At 36.1% G+C, this 21,755-nt stretch overlaps 1 pseudogene across 1 annotated transcript; it reads left to right on the forward strand.

The window, feature by feature from the left end:
• The first annotated feature begins 8,221 nt into the window (after positions 1-8,221).
• Positions 8,222-21,045, forward strand: LOC146512796 (integrin alpha-M-like; annotated as a pseudogene). Its single transcript, XR_014875809.1, has 29 exons — positions 8,222-8,325; positions 8,507-8,610; positions 8,936-9,006; positions 9,410-9,560; positions 10,026-10,153; positions 10,278-10,423; positions 10,761-10,911; positions 12,660-12,810; positions 13,186-13,259; positions 13,431-13,551; positions 13,695-13,834; positions 13,958-14,104; positions 14,199-14,411; positions 14,524-14,657; positions 15,366-15,508; positions 15,621-15,775; positions 15,908-16,033; positions 16,526-16,599; positions 17,066-17,207; positions 17,296-17,394; positions 17,508-17,587; positions 17,673-17,759; positions 17,839-17,908; positions 18,008-18,106; positions 18,229-18,309; positions 18,424-18,534; positions 18,695-18,808; positions 18,895-19,005; positions 19,170-21,045. The product of XR_014875809.1 is annotated as an integrin alpha-M-like (transcript).
• Positions 21,046-21,755: the final 710 nt, after the last annotated feature.

Below are 21,755 nucleotides of genomic sequence, written 5' to 3' on the forward strand. Positions count from 1 at the left end.
TTCAGCTTTGTGTTGCAAATCTGTATATTCACATTATAGTCTTATTGCTTTAAATTCCCTATAAAAATGCTGATATGAAGTTTTTCCTCGGTTTGACCTGAGTATCAGCAGCTCTTTTAATATATATAAATAGAAGTAAACCTGTATTTACTTGGTAACATACTAATGCCAGAATTTGTAGTATCACACACTAGCATAAATTGTGATTTGTTGTTTGATTTGCAACAGTGTAGCATTTTGCTGTTTACAGTTTTCATTTTTTTTTAAATGTTATGTCAGAATTTTTGATGTTGTGTTCGATTTTTATCACAATTTTTCATGGGAATATTTCTGAATATAATTATTGTTGCGTTCATCCGACAGAAGACAGAGATGATCAGTATTCCGTTTACTGGCTGTTTACTATGACCAGTAACACAGGCTACCGTGGGCTGTATTCGACGCCAATACAACCGGGAAAACGCTCTCTCCAGAATCAAAACAAAACCCCCACTCTCTCTCTTCCCCAACACACACCAACAACAATACTCTTTAACACCCACCCACCACACATTTTCAGCCAACCCCACCCATGCTCTCTACAGACTCTCTGTCATAGGTAGCTGATCTGATTGTCAGGCCCAACGGCCTCTACACTTTTAGACATTCAGTGACACTCAGTACATCACATTGCTGCCGGTGTGGAGCAGCTATGCCATAAGTGAGTGGCAATTCTGAACACAAAACACTCATAACACAACAGTCAAACTAACTTGTCCTTTACAATATGTTCCGGCGCATTTAACAAGAGAAACATAAGATCTTTACAATATAAAACACCTTAAGATTGTTGTGATTTGGCACTATATAAATACAATTTAATTCAATTATGTTGAATGTGAGTTTATGACTGTCTGTTATAGGTCACTGGTATTTATTTTATATTTTTTTGAACTGATATCTTTGTTATATGCATGCCTGCCTAATTATGATTTCAACATGATCAGTAAACTTAATATAGCTTCTTTTTCAAATCATAGAAGTTAAAGTCAGAGATCCTCTGAGACAATTCAGCCTCTCAAGTGTCTCACTCATCCCATCATCCCATCTTAGACCCTGTCTAAGCCCAAGGTCAGCGTTAGCACAAACATGCCACTCCACACAGAATCTAATCAAATGTTAGAATAATTTCATTCATCAGGTTGTATTTTCTTATTCATCACATTGATTAGACTTGTATATTATATTCAGATTAGAATTAAGGATTATTTTCAAAATCACATATAGGTAAACTCTGTTTTAACACTCTAGAGGAAGAGAAGACATTGCAGTAAGATGAAAACAATACACAAAGACCTGAAGGATGAAACAGAAGAAGGAACAATTAGACAAACACTGTGGGAATCAAACACAAATAAATCAAAGAAGGAACTGAAACTAAATACAAATCAAGATATTTTTGTTTTTAACTAAAAAAAGAACAAAAATAACCTAAGCCAGATATAGGCATCTAAAACTCCATAAAGACTAGACTGGAAATAGAACGCGAATAACACAGTAGTAATGGAAACATGAACCAAACAGTGTTCGATTGTTTGGCTATTTTTTTTATAACAGGATAAAAAAATAGCAACAATTTATTACGAGAAATAAGAAATTCAGGTCTCAGCAATGTTGCAAGGGCCCGAACTCATTTTCCAATTAACAAGGAAAATCCAAAACCTCAAAATTCAAAGATCAATATGAAATGAAGTAAGAAACACTGTGTTTTTTCCCAGAAATTATTTTTGGATGTACAAAGTAATACTGGATACCATGTTTTTAAACTCAATAAAAACAGCTACACAGTAGTTTGGGACAGGGCTCTGTCTGATTTAATGATGTGCAGTATAGGTGACTGCTCTGTTTGCATTCATGTTCACTTTGTGCACGTCAGACATTCAGTGCATCTCTTAATCTCTTCAGTACATTCAGTCATGCCACCTGCAGAAACATTCTGACTGTTCTGAAATGGTCGCATGTACTGTACAGGTAGCCTGAAAATCCACATTGACAACAGAATTGGAAGAAGATTGAAAGAAGAATCTCATGGTCCAGGTGAGTGGGTGTGTGTCTCTGCCTACAGGTGGTGCCTCAGCAACCCGTCTAAATATACACACCTGTTGCTAATCCCCGTTGCTGTATTTAAGTCCAGTGCTCTCAATGACTCTTTGCCAGATTATCTATTAACCCTCTTTAGTGCCAGGCCGCTAAGTGCAGTTCTTGTTGAGCGATAGTATTCTTGTTTTATTGACTGTGTGTCTGTGATTTCGTACTCTTGGATCATCCTTCCACCCCACTCACCTGGACGCTGGTCTCTCACACCGTGTACAGCCACCATCCCCGGCATTCTGGTCCTCCGCCTGCCTGCCTCCCTGCATTCACCCATTGTACTCTTTTTGGACCCACATCAATGAGCACTCACCCAGACCTCACCATCTGCCTGGCCCCCATGTCACAACCTGCCTGCGGACAAGACAAGATAAAACTCGAGCTCACTTACTGGCCATCTCCCCAGTGAACCTACTGACGTTTCCTTCTCTCCGTTTCAGTGATTCTATTCACCGGCCCCAAACCACGACTCCTTTGCCCATTTCCTGTTCATAGTTACAAGCACCTGAATCCTGCTATAGTTTATTGTTCATGTTGTTGTATTCCAAGTGTCAAGTTTCTGTATAAGAAAGCTTTCACGGCTAGCCATGTCTAGCCGCCTCAACAAAGAAGTTGTATACAAAAAGGGGACGAGCAAGCTGTATTTACTGAGAAAGCTTAGATCCTCCAATACATGCAGCAAAATGATGGAGATTTTCTGTCACCGTGGCAAGCACAGCGTAGATTGTGCGGCTTGCTGGTGGAGCAGTATCAGAGCTTATGGGCAATGCTGCCCATTCTCGATCAGTGCCACAAGGACATATACAGGGAAACTGTCATATCTTATGCAGTTACTCTCTATAATCCTTGTCTTCAGTAAACATTTTTCCTAATTACCCGTGAAAGTGATGAACATCTTTATCTTAATAAAGCTTAAAGAATTTAGTTTCACAGCTGCTAACAAGAAAATATTAGAAACTTTTATTTGATTATTTTTATTTGTATTAATACTTATAAGTAAAACAATCTAATCTGGTTGCCCAGAAACTAATAGAACACACAGTCTGTTTACTATAAGTGTTATTATTGTTAGTTAAGAAGTAATAAGTTCTTGAAATACTGGTTGAAAATTAAGTAATGCTTTCATGATATAGTGTGTCTTTGGTAGTGATCTGTGACCAAGTGAAAGTTTGTCATTATGCTGATTATTTTTGAATACTCTGTGATTCTTAGGTTCATGGTTATTTTTACGTCATGTATTAAGTATGTTTCAGTTAGTCCTGAGCTCTGTTATTTTTCAGTTTCTCTCCCTCAGTTTCTAATCTTCAGGACCTGAAAACTCTTTAAATTAAATTGTCTCAGCAGGATGACACAACTTTTATCAAACACTTAAATCTCATACAGGCACCGAATGACAACACCCAGAATTTATTTCTGTGTTACTCAAATCGGGTCAGCTACTAAGCCTTTAGCAAAAGACTTCACATTCACACAGTCAGGTTGAACTACACTTTGCATCTGTTTCAGTTTCTCTCACTCAGATAGCTCATAGCATAAAAAAGACTTTAAAAAAGTGAGACTTCGCGCCTCTGATACGCTCACAGCATCAGGTGTAAGGTTGTGGTGGCAAAAGTGCACTTCGTCAGTGGTTGTGAAATAGAGGGTGACTTCCTGACAAGATGTTGTAGTGTGAAAAAAACAAGTATGCACAGATGTGACAGGGAAAAACACATATAGTCAACTAGTTAGTCAGCGACAAGCAATGTAGAGTTCACAAATTTAATATTTTTAAATGTTAAAAGTACAATACATTTTTTAATCTTTTATTTTTTTTATTAAATGTTCTAGCAGGGATTGGGTGAGTGCAGAGTGAGGGGAAAAAATAAAAATGTAATTTTCAGCTTTCGCTTTCATCAAGAGGCTTATCTGAAAGATAACAAAAGTGTTTTTGACATTTTTCTTGTATCAGTAGGAATAGAAAAGCTGACATTTTTTTTAAATTGGCGTCTTTGTTTGTATATAAACTGTTAAGGGAAACATTTATTTTTCAATTTAAAGTGATTAAATGTTTTTGAGTAAATCCAATTTCAGCATTATAACTCCTCCTACACAAGAGCTCTCTAAACGACTGTCTTAGCTTTGAGCTGTAACCCTGTGCACCTCCTCTGACTTCTTCTTCTTTCTGCAGAAGAAATAGCTCACTCTTCTGCCCAATTTTAAAAAAAAAACATGTAGTTTTAATGGAAGTAACACAATGAAATCCATCATTAGTGCTTCATCATTCTTGTAAAGCAAAATAAATTTGTGCTTTCTGATCAATCTGATGAATGTCTGGTATGACCTGAAACCTGTCTTCTAAATACACAGAGCACAGGGACATTTTTGATTAAAAAAAAAAATACAGTACAAAATCAGCAGGGATCAGTGATTAGTAGGTCAACCCATATAATCTAAAAAATACCTTTGATGTAATTTCTTCATTTGCATTTTTTCCTCTTCAATGAATGAAGTTCAACCCAGCCAGGTTTTTTTTATTATCTCAGTTGGAGATAATAGGATATCATTATAGTGGTTTACAACTTTCTCTGTTGGCTTTCTGCTTCAGGCTCTGTGCACACTCATGCATGACTCTTCTTCTGCAAAAAGTGATCCCTATGAGTGCCACATACTCCAGTCAGACACAACAACATGTCCACTGTAATTTTGTTAACACTTATAAATTCTTTTTCCTTTCAAATGCCTCTAGGGCTGAGTTTCTGTGTGTTCTCTTGTACTCTTGTACTTTTAAGCTAACAGACACCAGGTGGCACCCCTCTGTCCCAGCTCACTGACCTACCAGTGACAGCTCTCTTCCTCTTACTGGAGCTGTTCTTGTCTAAATTGACACCACACTATCTCCATACACTCAGGTCATATGATGACGATAATGTGGTTATTAAAATCTGTAAATAACACAAAATAAAATAGTAAAATAATAATGACAATGTGACATACAGTTTGCACTTAATTCAGTAGTTTTAATAGAATAGAATAATCCTTTAATTGTCCCACAAGGGGAAATTTGGTTGTAACAGCAGCAAGAAAGACACATATACAAACAAACAGTACACAAGACACAGAACAGAAATACGCAATTTTTACATATTTGCATCAAGGACGATGGTTACCAAAAACAGAGTACTGTACAGTTATTAAAATTAAATAAAATTAAATACAGATAAGAGGCAAACCCTGGTTATAGTGTGAATTGGTTGATAAAATAGTGCCAAGTTACAGCGCTGATGTGACATCTATGTTTGTTGGGAGCAGTTCTGATTGTATAGTCTGGCAGCTGCAGGGACGAAGGACCTGCGGAAACGCTCCTTCATGCATCTGGGATGCAGCAGTCTGTCACTAAAGGAGCTCTGCAGTTCAGCAACATTTCCATGCATGGGAGACTCTGATGTTATTTTGGCCAGAGTCCTTCTGTCTCCCACCAACTGCACTGGGTCCAGGGTGCATCCCAGAATAGAGCTGGCCTTCCTAGTGAGTTTATCCAACCTCATCCTCTCAGCTGCCGATAAACTGCTGCGCCAACATACAACACTGTAAAAAATGATAGATGCCAACACAGAGTCATAGAAGGTCTTTAAAAGCGCTCCCTGGACTCCAAATGACCTCAGCCACCTCAGCAGGTAGAGTCTGCACTCTCTAAAGAGCATCGGTGTTGTGGCTCCAGTCTAGCTTATTGGTACCTTATAGGCCGTACCAATAAAGTACTAAAAACTTATACATAAATTGTGGTTTACTTATGCAAAAATTGTAAGCCAATTTACAATACATAATCTGGATTATACTTAAAACATGCTGTAAATAAACAAATCAGTGAAAATGTGAAGATTTTAAATCGCAAATCTGAACACAACCTGCTCCAAGTGAGGTTATGTTCAGCGTAGGGAACTGTAACCCTGAGCCAGCTCCCACTTCTAGAAGCAGAGTAAAGTCAGTCATAAAATGTATATATTAGGTATTATATACACAGTTTTAGAAAATGAGACATAAGAATTGCATGAAATCTGAAGAGGTGAGTGTGAGTTTAAACATTTAAACATATTCAGTGTCACAAATGAATACAAAATATTACTTAAAATATAAAAAGGAAATAAAATAAAGTAAATGTAACTGTCTAAAGCCAGAAACAAGGGTAATATACACTAGTGAGTGTCATAACCATGGTCCATGGTCAACTAAGACCATTTTGCAAGTCTGTGTTTTCAAATTGGGTAAAACTCCAAGCTTAGCAAAGGTCATACATTCGCACAGTCAGGCTTGCTCTAATCTGCATCTGTTTCAATTTATCACACTCAGTTCATAAGAAATCACAGAGAGACTTGAAAAAAAGTGAAACTTTGCGCCTCAGATGTGTTCGGATCATTGGGCGTTAGGTTATGTTGACAAAAGTGTACTTTACTGGTGGTGAACTTGCAGACAAAGAGGGTGACTTCCTGAGAAAGATCATAATTTGAACTAGTAAGCATATACAGATATGAAAAGGTGTCAAAAGTAGCAGAGTCAACTGTTAGTCATCTAGCAGCCAGGCAGGGTTCTGACATTATTTTTAGATGCTCAAAGTATTACTGAATACTGTTTCTTAATCCTACACTGGAGCATACAATGAGTGAGCTATGCCGACACATTTAAAGTAAATGGCTTTAATTTTGACTTAATGTGCACATTCGATACCTGCATAGAACATTTACTTTCATTTACCTTTTTCACCCATAGACATGAAGTACCCACATATTGAATCCAGGGATATTCAACCAACTCATGCTACGTGCATCTTTGGGGTTTTTTGAAAGGGAAATTATTAGATTTTATGACTGAGTGAGAGTGCAGAGGAGGTCAGGCTTTGTATACATACAACTGAAGCTATATTCACGATAACGAATAGATAGGAGGTTTCATTTGGTTATTTATGTTATGGTTGGACAGGCTTTGGTTTTGTTCCTGCTTTTTTCTCCGTCTACTTTGTCTCCTGTCATGTTTATGGTATTTGAGGATCAAATCCCATGAGCTGACTGGATGATTAGTGCCATTGTTCTCTACGTTGCCACTCTGTTGGTAACTAGGGCTTGCTTCTTGCTACTAAAACTTTGTGCTTTCTGAACAGTTTTCCTCCATTAACTCTCATGAGGCATGTAACAGACACTACCTGTAAGACAAACCTAAGCTTAACAGCTGGGGTAACCAACCAAGACCAGACAAACCTACCAGCATCTCTCCACTGATTTCCTCACCACTCCTAAAGAAAGACAGCCTATTAACCAGTTTTCCACAACTCCAGTTGAAGGGAACAGGGAGCCCAGAAACTAATATAATAAACAGAATGGCTTGTTTAAGGATTATTGTTGTTTACTGAAAAATGTAATGCTTAAAGAACTTGATCAAAATTAAGTAACACCACTTAACAGTAGCAGCACTGTCTTATCAAACACAGTGCTGTCAACATTGTAACTCCTCCTACATAAGACTTCCTCCTAATGACTCTCCTAGCTTTGATCAGTCGCCCTATAATATCTGCATTTTTGGTTTCATCTCCTCTGATGCTTTCAGCAGAAGTAGTACTTCACTCGTCTGTCATTTATTTTTCATGGGAGTAACACAATGGAGTGGACAATAAGTGTTACAACTTTATTGTCAGGTAAGACAGGTTTGTGCCTTCTGATTTAGTCTTTTATTCTCTAATAATTAACATCTCCAAATAGTGAAAATACAAATGACATTTAATTAAATCTGCAAGCTGTGTTTCCACTAAATAAAATCTATAAGCAAAAGGAATTCCACATCTAACTGTCTTTTTTTCTTCAGTTCTTTAGAAAAGCAAATGTATGTATGGTTGTTTTTTAAGTGAATATTGCTCCAATTCACTATGTTCAGAACTTAAATCAGAATTTCTGACTTTGTTGCTCTTTAGTTGTAATACAAAATTAAATAAACAAAACCCATTGAAGTACAAAAAAAAAGTGACACATAGTGTATACATTTTCTTGTATACCTTATATATAGATAACTATAACTACATAATCGTCCATTACATGAGACTATGACGTTCTTTCTTCTTTAATTCTCAGTATTAAATGCTGCACTTTGTTTCAACATTGATCCTGTGGCTTGGAAGACCCTGAGGAGTGCTGCTGCTGGTTTTGGCTACCAAGTGGTGCAAAGACAATCAGAGTAAGACAGAACAAGGATTATTATGTTTAATGTGGATTTGCAACTGCTATGTATTTTGTATTTTTGGAACAAACATCTCTGTTATGGCCAACAGAAATAATTAAACAAGCATACAATATTTCTGAGCTTATTGCTCTCTAGACTTACATCATTCTCATTATTATGTTATTTATTTCCTTAGTTTGCTCATCAGTGCACCACTTGAACAGTATTCACAAAATGGAAGAGGGAAAATATATACGTGCACCACCTCCTCCCCAAATTGCCAAAATATTGAATTTGATGGTAGGTAACTGTTTCTCTTGACAGGATGTCCTGAAACTTTGACTTTCCACATCCGAGCCCAGAATTAAATTGGTTAAATCAAATCATAGTTTGAGTAGATTTCCAAAACAAATATTTTAGTATGTAACAGTAATGTAGTAAAAATTATATTACTGATGAAGTACACCAAGCAAAGAAAAGCCAATTATTAAGATTATTCTTTTTAATTTTTCAGTTGTTATAGCTGTCATGTCAAAAAGGAAAAAAGTTCTTTAATTGTAGTACTTTAGAGTTGTCAAAAGTTTTTTATGAGTGTTATAACAAATGTAGAATACTTTCATTACAGCACCAGGTTTTGCAGTCAACATGTCGCTTGGTTTAACAATGAAAAGTGATCCCACGGCACAAAACACTGTGGTGAGTTGGTGAACTACAGACATTACCAGTGCTTTGTTAAAAATCACAGAGGATGAAATTCTTCTGTCCTCAGCGTCTCAGATGTTTTCTTATAGTTAGAAAATAAATCATGAGTTTGTGGCATTCCCTTATTATTTTTTTGGTGGGGAGGGGTTGAGTTACAATAACTTATATTTAATAAAGAATATTTAATAAAGCCATGCAAAACTTTACCTTTATACGCTGAAACGAATAAAAATTAATAAAAATTCAGGTTTTTACCATTTAAGCTGTGTGAAAAGCTGAATGTATTTTTTTTTTTTTTAAGATTTGGTTGATTTTATATGGAGCAAACTATTGCTTAAAGGAAATGGAAATAATCAACTCAGTGTATTAATCACAACTTTACTTTTTCTCCTCTCAGGTGTGTGGGCCAACCATTCCAAATGACTGCAATAGTATCACCATGTACAACGGTGTGTGCTTTGAGATGGATCACTCTAGTACATTTGGAACACCCAGACCTGATTTTATTCAAGGTAACAGTACCTGGAGCTTGGAAAAATATACCCCAAATCATTAAAATCCTGCCTAAAAAAAAAACAAACTTGCATTTTATACTTCATCATAGTGTCAAAATCTTTTATGTTTGTGCCTTTCTATTATTTTGTACATATTCCTCTAGTTTGTATATCTCTTCTGTTTAATATTTATTTCTGATGTCTTTACAATTTTTTTTACTTACAACTGCAGAGTTGGGATTATACATGTACAATGACAATAAAAAGCTAGTTTTTTCTGTTCTATTCTATAAGTAAAGCTTATTTAAGTAGGTTTTACTTCGTTTTTTGAGGCAACAAGTTTGCATAATGCTTTAAGTTCTGGTAACTAATTCGATTTATAGTGTAATCTCTAAATCTCAGCACAACTGAAACTGTATTATGACTTTATATTTGTATAACTGAAAGTATGTTGAAACCATTAAAAACATCTATTAACCCATTAAAAATTAATTTAATTTTGAATCTATATCTTGAAAGCGTGCCCGCCCCAAGCAGACATTGCCTTTCTGTTGGATGGTTCAATCAGTGTGTCTTCTAGAGATTTTCAAACAATGAAGAAGTTTGTGAAAGATCTAATCCAGTCATTGCTTTCAATTGATACACAGGTGAGGTGCTGTAATCCTTTAAATACTAGCACGCACATAAAATAGTTTCATTATTATTTCCATTTAACTTCACAAAACATGGCTGTTTTACGTGTTTTAAATATTTTTTCCCCTTCATTTTTAGTTTTCTGTTTCCCAGTTCTCTACTTCACCACAGGTTCATTTTTACTGCACAAAATTTTCATCATCTACATCACTGGATACTACCATCAAAGAAATTAGTAAACTAGGAGGAACTACTTACACAGCGAAGGCCATCAAACATGTTGTGTAAGGGATGCAAAGATATTATTATTTATTCCCCAACTCTGTAAATCTGACCACACTGAGTACTGTGGTCCATGTGTTCAAGCTTTTTGAAAGAGACAATGAAAGACTTGTGTTTGGGGGTATTCTACTAATTGTGAGATGGCCCCAAGAAAAGCTCAATTCAAATACTTGCAAAGCTAACTTTGAAAAGAAAAAAAAAACTCCAATAAATAAGTTTGCTAAGTACAAAAATCCATCTACATCGAAAGGTAATATGAAAAAGAATGATGCATGCTGAAACAATACTCAATAATTCTCAAGATATTTTGACATTAGATTTTTGTTTTTCATTTAACAGGGAAAAGGTTTTCATACCACAAAGAGGTTCCAGACCAAATGTGAAGAAGGTCTTGATAGTAATTACCGATGGGCAATCCCATGATCGAAATCATCTGCACAGTGCAGCACAGCTAGCAGAGAGTAAAAACATTGTTCGATTTGCTATTGGGGTAAGTACTTCCATTATTTAAGCTTGCAGAATATGTAAAGTTGCTTGACCATCAGAACCAATGCCATGAAGGTTCTAATGCACTGTTTTTGTTACCAGATGAAATTATTGCGTAAGTAGGGGGTTTCCAATGCATTATGTACCTCAGCACAGCCGTATTTAATTATAGTGAGCATGTAATCATGCGTAGTATCAGAACTAGAGATGGCTCAATAACACATAAATTGTAAACACATTTTATGTGTTTACACATAAAATGTGTAAACACATAAATACCGATACCGATATCATAAATTTGGATATCTGCCGATGCCGATATGAATCCGATATAGTGTGTTTTTTAATCAATAAAACTGTTTTTTTTTTATATCTTGCTGCTTTTTGTATAAGTTCATACTCAAGTAAAAAAAAAAAAAAACACTAAAGCTATTCTGTTATACCTTAATGCAAAAAATACACTGCACCCAAAATATTTCATAGCTTAGCAATACTGATCAATCTAATAAACTTAAACCTACTCCATCCTCCCTATTCTGGTATTTTAAAGAGTAAGCAACCTAACTAATAGGGCTCTAAAACTCCCAACAAAAAAATAAAATAAAATAGGGAACCACCCTCCACCTCGTGATGCTTAATCGACGTAATCAACTTTAATTTGATGCAGTGTGAAAAGAAAATGCACAGAAATCTATTATTTTTCAAGAGTAATTAAATAAATGTAATGTAAGTAATGTAATGCACAGATTGTACCTTCCCAAAGGAAAAATTACTATAGCTTACTAGGGTATATTAGACTTAATAGTTACTATATACAGTAATGGACTTCTATACATTTTACACCAGATTAAAACTTTGGGTGTAAGATTCGGATGATTTTTTATTAAAAGCTAGACATTTTAAATGAGAATAAGAAAGAAAAGTATGTCTTTGTGCCCCCCCCCCCCCCCCCCTTTCCCTGTTAATGCCCTATCGGCCCCCTGGCTAAACTTTGCTAGATACGCCCCTGCACATTTCAGTTGCGTAGAAAAAGATCCTGGTGTAGAAAGTAATATTAAATAAATTCTAACAACAGCTTATCAAACTTAAACGTGCTGCTGTTGTTCAGCCGCTGGTTTCCTCTTTCTGGTGCAAAGTGGGCGATAAACAAACAAGAGAGACGGACTCGCACAGAAAAGCCGATCAGCTGATCATTGATCAGTTTCATTATTGAAGTAGCAGCAGGAGAGGGAGGGAGAGAGAAGAGGCAGTCGCTCCATATATTGGTTGTTAAGCTTAACGCGGGAATTCTTTATAAACATTCAGAGATGAACTTACACACTTGCTTTACTTCTCTCTGGGATAACTTCCTCTGAGATGAAATGCCGGATTGCTAGTGAGGCTACAAATACACACAGCTGCTCTATCACATGATGCATACTGCTCCGTGCTACGGTTATGAGCCGAGTTATGCAGTGTTGCAAGTTTTTTGATGTGCTTTTTTGATATTTAATGGATCGGATTACATTTTTTTATTTCTCTCCGATATCCGATCCAGTAATTTACGTCAGTATTGGACCGATACTTAATATCGGATCAGTACATCTCTAATCAGAACCCAAACATATTTCTAACAAATAATGCATAATTCCTGTCTGTAAATGATATATTATAATGGGGTGAAAACCTTAAGTTTATTACTGTATTTTATTAAACGGACCAAATCATTTTGCATAGCATAACAATGCAAACATAATTTCCCAACAACCCTAGGTGGGGAATGCATTTACTAAAACTGAAGCAAAACGAGAACTGCACACCATTGCATCGTCTCCTTCAGACAAACACGTGTTTCAAGTGAAGAACTTCAACGCACTTGAAATAATAAGACAGAATCTGCAGGAGAAAATTTTCTCCATTGAAGGTACAAACATGAATTTATTGCTAGATTTTTGTTTCCTTTATTGGTTTGTTATCCTACTGAAAATAACATACATTGTATTAACCTTTTTATTTACTATATTACTTTATTGTGTCATGGCAAAATATCTCATCACTATACATTATTGAAACTGAACACTAATTGCCACTTCAAACCTAATGAAAGGATTGAAAGGATTAACTTGTAAATTTTGTATTGTGTCTCTTTTTTACCTTCTAGTTTATTTTTGTGTTTATAATAAATAGCAAAAAAAAATCATTTGAAACTATTACTTGAAGCATAATGAATTTGTATTTACAACATTTGCAAAGTGAAATTTGTTTTATGTGTTTTATCATCTTGTTTTTTATGTTACAGGATCTCAAAGCAGTGGAGAGTCACTGAAAATGGAAATGTCTCAAGAGGGATTCAGTGCAATTTATGTGCCTGAGGTAATTAAAACCACCTGAAACTCACTAGACAGTCTAGTCATAGAAAGAGAGATTCCTGTGTGCCACATTTTGTGACGTAAAGGCAAACAGACAGTTATACAACTGAACACCATCCAGATTTTAAATGCAAAGTAAATTGTATTTTAAATGTATTTTCTGTCTGCACTGTAGGGAATTCAAATGTCTATTGTTGGTGCAAACCAATGGAAGGGAGGCTATGTGCAATACACAACAGAGGGCCAGAAAGTGAAAACATATGAGGATGTGTCTTTGGAGCCTGACAGTTATCTTGGTAGTTTTTAACAATTAAATTCATATATCTGTCTTTGTGTGTATAGCTCTACTGCAATTAATTGACCAAAACACATGTATCAGTTTGCAAAATGGAAAAAGGCACAATAAGGAGTCTTTCCCTTTTGACTACCTAAATTCTAGGTTACTCAATGGCAATTGTTATAACCAAAAATGGCACACTTACAATTGTTGGTGCTCCAAGATATAAACACAGAGGAGTGGTGGTCGCTGTTAACAGAGAAAACTTGAAAAACCAAACGATTGAACCCTTTTCATCACAGGTATGTACTTACAGCAATACCGATCTGAATTACATTGTACACTGTACATAAATTATTTCCTAAAACAAGCTTTTGATTAAAGAAAACATGAATCATTTCATTAATAATTTGTTCCTTATACAGTATCAGACTGGTGAATATTTCGGGGCAGAGGTGTGTGCCATGGACATAAATAATGATGACATCACTGATCTAATCTTCATATCAGCCCCAATGTACACGGAGCCTGATAGAGAGGGAAGAGTTTATGTTTGCAGATTAACTGGTTTGGTAAATTGCATTTTAACTACTGCCATGGAATTAATCTGTTTATTTGTATACTTTTTAATGGCCATAAAAAACACTCTCACTTTCCTCCTTTTAGATTGTGGAGTGTAATTTTGATGATCCATTAGTACTAAGAGGACATGCAGCTGTGAAAGGAAGGTTCGGCTCTTCTCTTGCTGTACTGCCTGATCTAAACTCAGATGGATTCAGGGATTTGGCAGTTGGAGCACCTTTGGAGAATGATGGTGAAGGCAGCATCTACATATTCCACAGTGAAGGAGGCGAAAGAATCAGTCCTACTTACTCACAGGTACACAGCATCAAAGAACTCACAAGATGACTGATATCATCTACCATGTAAATCCAATATCTAAACAATCTGCAGCTTTTTTTTGCTAATTAAAATATGTCCATGTATGCAGAGAATTACTGGCTCTGAGGTCCAGTCAGGACTAAAGTTCTTTGGCCTGTCAATCAGTCAGTCGTCGTTTGACCAGAGTGGTGATGGACTTCCTGATTTAGCGGTGGGTTCAAAGGGCACGGTAGTCTTACTGAGGTAAGTCCAAGATACTCCAGTCATGCACTATTGTTGTCTGTCGTAATTCTACAATCTTTGTTGATGGTCCAACTTAATAAATACACTAATTGTATAAAGTTCCGGTCAGTTTGTATGCTCAATATTCTAAGCAGAGTGCATATTAAGTTGGTCACAAATGATCAGGTTTTTCATGAAAAGGGATTATTGAATTTTAATCACATACAGCTATCATATTATATGAAGGTTTGTTTTAAAATCCTCACAGACCATTGGCATTTTTGGAATTGACTTACCACAAGATAAGAAGTGCTCTGCTGATTAAAGGCGCAATAAATATGGCTGATTAAGCACAGCTCCTGTGGGTTTCATTCAAATCTCAAAATGAAATATGAAATGCATAACAGTAGCCTTTTCCTAACAAACATGAACAAATGCATACATTACCCGAAAGCAGAAGATGTCATAAAAAGGGCGGTTAGTTCAGAAGACCATAATTTTCAAATCGTTCTTATTTAGTGAGGCTATTACCATGATAAAGTTGCACCACTGGAACATAAGAGTGATAATCTTAAAAAAGCGGTAATGTTCTAAAACTTTGAAATGTTGGTAAAGCAAATATTTGACTGATGCTAATTCACGGTAAAACACCAAAATTGAAGGGCAGTTTTTAGTTTGGTACTATTTAAAGAGCCAAATCTTGTTCTCATTTGTTTTCCTACTCTTCAGATCAAGACCCATAGTACTGGTTGAAGCTGACGTGTCATTCAGCCCAAACCGAATTCCTACTCAGAATGTAGACTGCTCAAAACCATTGGAGAACACAGCTGAAATCTGCTTTACTATGAGCAGACTGTCTACAGTCAACACAGGTTCATCATTCTCCTTGTTTTTTCTGAACTACAAAGCCACTGTCCAGCGATTTAACATTTTTTTTATTAATGTACATTTGCAGCATTGAAATCAAACACTCATTTATTCCAGCTCAAGTGAGGATTAATTATACTTTAACACTGGATGCCACTCGCAAGCCTCCAAAAAACCGAGCTTACAGCAGTGGGAAACAACAAGAGGAGTCCGGATCAGTTATTATTGACTTAAGAAGAAAAAAGTGTTCAACTATAAAATTTCTTATTGAGGTAAGGCCTAACAACAATATCAGATAAAAATACTTTGACCAATTCATCAAACAAAAGATTTTGTTTGATGAATTTTATTTTTAAGGCTCGACCAAATCTGAATTTAAACTTAACACTGCTCCCTGCTTGCAGGCCTGTCCAGAAGATGCTCTTAATGAACTTTCCAATTATCTTGAATTTTTGTTTTATGGGTTGCCCTCCAACACAAATCTCAGACCAAGTCTTTCCCAGCAAGCTCAAACAACAACAATTTATCCAGTAAGTGAACTTTAAAAAACAAACACCAGACACCTCTTAGCTGGTGCTTGCTAAAGGATGTGGTAAATGTCTCCATTTGACTCAAAAAGTGAGAAAGAAAATGAAAATGAAAGAATGTGTACTTTGTATCAGATCAGAGAGCGGCTTTTTTACTTTATAGTCACTATAGGCCACATTACTGGCACCATAGCCAGAAAGAATTTGACCCTCCCATGCCTGGATGTAGCTGCTAGTCCAGGTTCCTCACGAATGGGGCAAGCTAGGAGCTAAGCAAAAAGGTCTGGGTTAGCTCCACACCTAGCAAGAAAGAGCCATGTACTACTGTGGGAAGTTCCATCCTCCTCCTCAAGACATTCTCTATCCTGAATGAGGATGATTTCCTCAAAATATAAATATAAAAAAAATGACATTTGAGTCGCCTAAACAATGTTTTATTTTGTCGGTAAATATTATATTTAGTATATGCTTTTTACATCATGTCCTCTTTCACAGTTGGGGTTTGAGACAAACTGCAGGACTGACAACAAATGTGTTGATAACCTGAAAGTGGATTTCAACTTCACCAGGTGAGTTGATCTGCTGAGAATCTTCCTACATAAACAGATCACAAGAATGTCTCCTTAATATCCCCTTTTGCACCAATTTATGTCCCCTCAATACAAATTTTAAGTGCTTTGTTAAAGCTTTAACTCCCCCACCCCAATTTCCATAACGTACCGTTAATAAAACCAGAAAAACTGATGACAGCCTCAATGGTTCTTTACGTCAGCAAATTTGAGCATAACTCAATAAATTCGAAAGGTAAAAATATATTCCCACATCGCACCCGTGGCCCTTTGATGCATGTCTTCCTCTTTTCTGTCTACTCTTCATTGTTAAGCTACTGAATAAAGACAAATAGTCTGAAAACAAATCTTAAAATAGCATGTTAGCATTGGGCTCAAAGCTGAATACGATGGCGCTTCAATAACTTTTGTGTTGCAGCAGTCTTATTTTTCCCCCCTTTCTTCTGATCCTCATTCAAGATACCAGATCCTCAGAGGTTAAAGTGGGCATTGATGAGCTTTTGAATGTCACAGTCACAGTGGAGAACAGAGGAGAAAACTCCTACAACAGTCGTGTTATTCTCACGTACCCAGCTGGACTCTCCTACAGGAAGTTCACCATTCAGCAGGTAAGACACCAGGATCAAGTCTGTATCAGTTCATCACTGATCTGCTGCTCTTCCAATCCATCCAGCAGTCATTTTGTTTCTAATAAAGGGAAGAATTGAGTGCAACTCTTTGGACAGTGAAGATGGTTTATTTCGGGGAAGGACAGACTGCACTATTGAAAAGCCAATTTTCAAGAGCAAAACTAAGGTGAGCTTTATACTTTTTCTCTGTATAGAATATCTTTTTTCACTCCTTTATTTTCACTTTTACGCAGTTTACAGACAAATAGGAGTCATTCTTATGTCTCTCATTCAATTAAGGCTTCCTTCATTGTCTCCTATGGGATTGACACCAACAGTCAACTTGAGAGGAAGATCTTTGTCACTGTGAATGCCAGCAGGTACTGTTCATTTTGCTACAGGTACTCCTCATTAAAACAATAGTCCAATAGATACAGTACAAATAATTTATTTTCTCTCTTTCAGTGGAAATCAGGAGCATGCCACAACAAGTGAACTCTACAAAAAGAAATGGGTTTATGTGAAATACAGCATTTTTATGACATTTGAAAAGTATGTGTTTTTCTAACTGCAATGGGGAAAAGTGTATTTTTTTTACATGGCATTTAATATTTCAAATATACCTGTTTAGCTCCCTCAGCTACAACAATTTTACATTTGGGATGAACGATTTGCAGAAACCAGTCCATCAATTGGTCAAGGTGAAATACAACTTCTGCATATGACTTAAGTTCAAAAGTTCATTGTATGATGTAGACCTAACTATACTGCTGGGTTATACTTTTGTTTTTCAATTTTAGGTTACAAACAATATCAGAGCGCTTAATTTCACTGTGGTGATCAGGGTTCCAGTGAAGCTTGGTGAAAAAGACATTTGGGTGGATTTGAGCAGTCTAAGGGTAATATGTGTTTGAGAATTGATAGTTACAGACTCAAAAATGACCTATGCTTGTGTATGAATGATTGGGTTTAGAGAAATTAAAATAAAACCAAACGTATATAAATAAAACATATATCTCAGATTGCAGAATGTCAGAGAGGAATTGATGAAGAACCATCTGTGAAAGTTTTTGTTCCTGAAATACAAAAAAATAAAGTTGTGGTACGTATACCTCTGCCTTTACCTGTTGAAATTTAACCAAAGTGTATTGTTAAAATTAACATTACACTGGATCAAAACTTGTGTTGCATTTAGTCTTCTTTTAATGACCCACAGGACTGCTCTGTAGCCAAGTGCAGACTGTTCAAGTGCAGCACATCCATGGGAATACGGGAGAGTAGGACATACGGAATCTCTGCCAGCCTCAGCTCAGGATGGATAGAGCAGGTAACTGACAGGAATTTTATGTTCAATTATTCATTAATATTTTTTATTTTTACAGATGATTATGTAGCAGTAACTTGTTAAATCTTTTGATAAAATCATTCCTTGTTAAATCAAGCAACACCTAATTTATCCCCAATTTATTTCACTTTTTTTTTCTTAGATTGGACTTCAATCTGCCAAATTCCTCTTAACCAGCACAGCCACTCTGGAGTACAACAAAAACCAGTACATCTACTTTGCATCAGGGTCTAACAGTAATCCTCCTGTTCGCAAGGTGATTGGAAATTGCTTTCTCTTGTTTTCTCGTTTCAGTTATATAATAGTTTAAATTTATTCACTTTCTATTAACTTGTCTGTCAGATTGAAGCAGAGGTAGAAGTGTATCCTCAGCCAAATTTCACCAAAGAGATCATTGGAGGATTCCTGGGAGGGCTGGCTTTTCTAGCTTTACTCACTGCTGGCCTGTATAAGGTAAGTTCGATTTTTTTTCAGTCAGTGTGACAGCCTCACAAAGTTAGTATAGAAAACATCTAGTTAAAAAAAAAAAATTATATTCACTCATGTAGCTTGGTTATTTTCGTTCCTTTTTATTGCAACACATGACTGATGCATTTTTATGTTTTTTTTACTCCCAGTTGGGATTTTTCAAGAGCAAATACAGCAATAGCAAAAAGGATGATAAATGAAAATGAAGAAGACAGTCCAGGTCCAGGGACTGATGCAGCTGCAAAATCCGCTGAATAGCAAGGATCACGTTTGTAGTCTTGATGCTCTAAATCTTTCATTACATTTTATTAATAAAAATGATGCCCGGAAATGTCCAAAATGCTCGTGGTGTCTAAACTACATCACTCCTTGACTAATTGACCAAAATAAAAATGTTTCTACCTAGTTGTCAGGACCATCAAAACAGGATCCCAGAAATAAACCTAAAGGCAAAATCTTTTTCAGGACTTGAAACATGCTCAGATTAAACCTGTTCCAACTGACAACTACAATTTTCTTGAGCAGAAAAAAAAACATTCAAATGATCATGTTTTGGAAAATGTGTGAAATTCAACTGAGATGCTTAAAATTGTGTAATGTTGCTTGTTTTATTCGGGAATAAAGATATTTTCAGCTTTGTGTTATAAAATTACACCCCTGTCCCCTCAATGTAAATGAGGGTCTTCCCTCCATTACTCCATTATTCATATTTCACAGTACTCAACACAGTTATAGATCCAGATGGTAGATTCTTAGTCATTAAATTATCTATACTTAACAAAAAAGCTATGTATTGTAAGTGTACATGGCCCAAATGTTGTTGAACACTTCCATGTTTTTTTAGTGCACTCTCTGAACACCTAGATTGTGCACTTGTTCCTAGGGGCAACCTCAACTTTGGACTAAATGAGGAAATGTATATGCTCAATACAGCAGGAACTGAGGATAACTGGGAATCCACAAATATAATTAAACCTCACATGAGCGATTTCAGACCTTGCGATGCATGGCGCTTCCTTCACCCCAACCGTAAAGAATATACTTTCCTCTCACATGTCCATCACTCCTACTCTCATCTGGATTATTTCCTCGTCAGCAGCTCACTGTTGAGTGACATTTAAGACACTGAGATAGACCCTACAGCTGTCAGTAATCGTGCTCATGTATCTTTAATACCAACACATAAAAAAACATTCTGCCAAGTAAAAACTGGAGATTTAATACATGATTGCTAACCCTAACCTCAATAATAAGGCTCCATGTACAGATTGATTTCCAGCAGAATTCTACAAAGAATTCTGGACAATTCTGGTACCAATATTCCACAGAACATTGCAGGAAATCAAGAAAAATGGCAGACTACGACCAAATAAGAATTCTGCCAACATCAGTCTCATGCTAAAACCAGCCAAAGACCCTATATTTCCCCTCAAACTATCGTCCAATATCCCTTATTAATTAAAGAAGAGATTTAAGATATTAAAGAGATAGAGAAGATAACCCCCTTCTTAAAACAACCTGATCAAGCCGCTTTCATAAAAGGTAGGCTACTCATGTAGTAAAAACACTGAAAGAACAATATTGTCTCTAGATGCAGAAAAAGCATTTGACAGATTTGGAAGCTGGAAATTTTTGTTTAATTATGTGGGCTAAAGAAAATAAAGTTATTGACTATATTTATATGAAACATGTGTATACTTACTACATGACTACATTTGAAGTATTTTAACCATTTTAACCATTAACCAAGCATCCAAAACAGCTTTTTTGAAACACTGCTCTGAAGTTTGTTTCAAAACACCCAGGTCACATGACCACGACCAAACCACAGTGTTTCCACCCAGATTTGACAGGTGACGTACCCGCTGCTTGTAGCCATTGGCTGACACCAGGACTTTTTTTACTAACCAGAGTCATTTGCAATGACTGAAGTAATGTTTTGGATATGACTGCTTCTATTTCTTACACACACATGATAAGAAAATAATAACTTCTCTTTCATTATTCTTTTTGCGGTGGATTGGGAAGACCAAGAGCCATGGATAATCCAAAGATTTAAACACTGTAATCAAAAGTGTAATCGACTGAATATTATATAGATATAATAAGGCATATATGTGAGTGAAAGTGCAACATTCCTGGGTGAGCTCCATTCTCTCCTTTCAGAACAGAGAGAGTGGTACAATAAATTCATGAAAATCTCTCAATAAAAAACAGCCTCCACTTTCAACAAGAAAACAAAAACAACTCCGCCTCCATCCGATCTCTATTTTTTTTTCTACTTTCAAAAGAAGTTTATTTTTTTTCCTTATAAACAGGAGGCTTGCAGATTCACTATAACTAGGACTTCAGACTCAGTAAAACATCATGTCAGTCTTGCAAGATACAGCATCCACAGAACTTTGTACTGAAATTTTGTCAATTTTCTGTTTAATATATTTTTTAACGCTATGCCAGCTTCTAGTTTTGTTTGCCAGTGTGTGGAACAAACCTGATGACATAAAAACATAGAAAGCTTAAGAGTTAACAAAACACACGCAAGGTTTGAGGGCTGTGACCAAAGCAGAACAAAAAAACAAAGCCAACAGAGCCCAAAAAATGCTCCAAACTGTGACGTTATAACAGGAAACACAGCAGTCTTTTCTCTGTATGTTTTACTTTATAAATTGATTTATTGTGCACAGCACAAACGTTGACAGAGGGAGGATTTTGCTGACAACAACAGCCTCAATATT

This window comes from Neolamprologus multifasciatus, chromosome 8 (assembly GCF_963576455.1).
Source record: "Neolamprologus multifasciatus chromosome 8, fNeoMul1.2, whole genome shotgun sequence".
NCBI lineage: Eukaryota > Metazoa > Chordata > Actinopteri > Cichliformes > Cichlidae > Neolamprologus > Neolamprologus multifasciatus.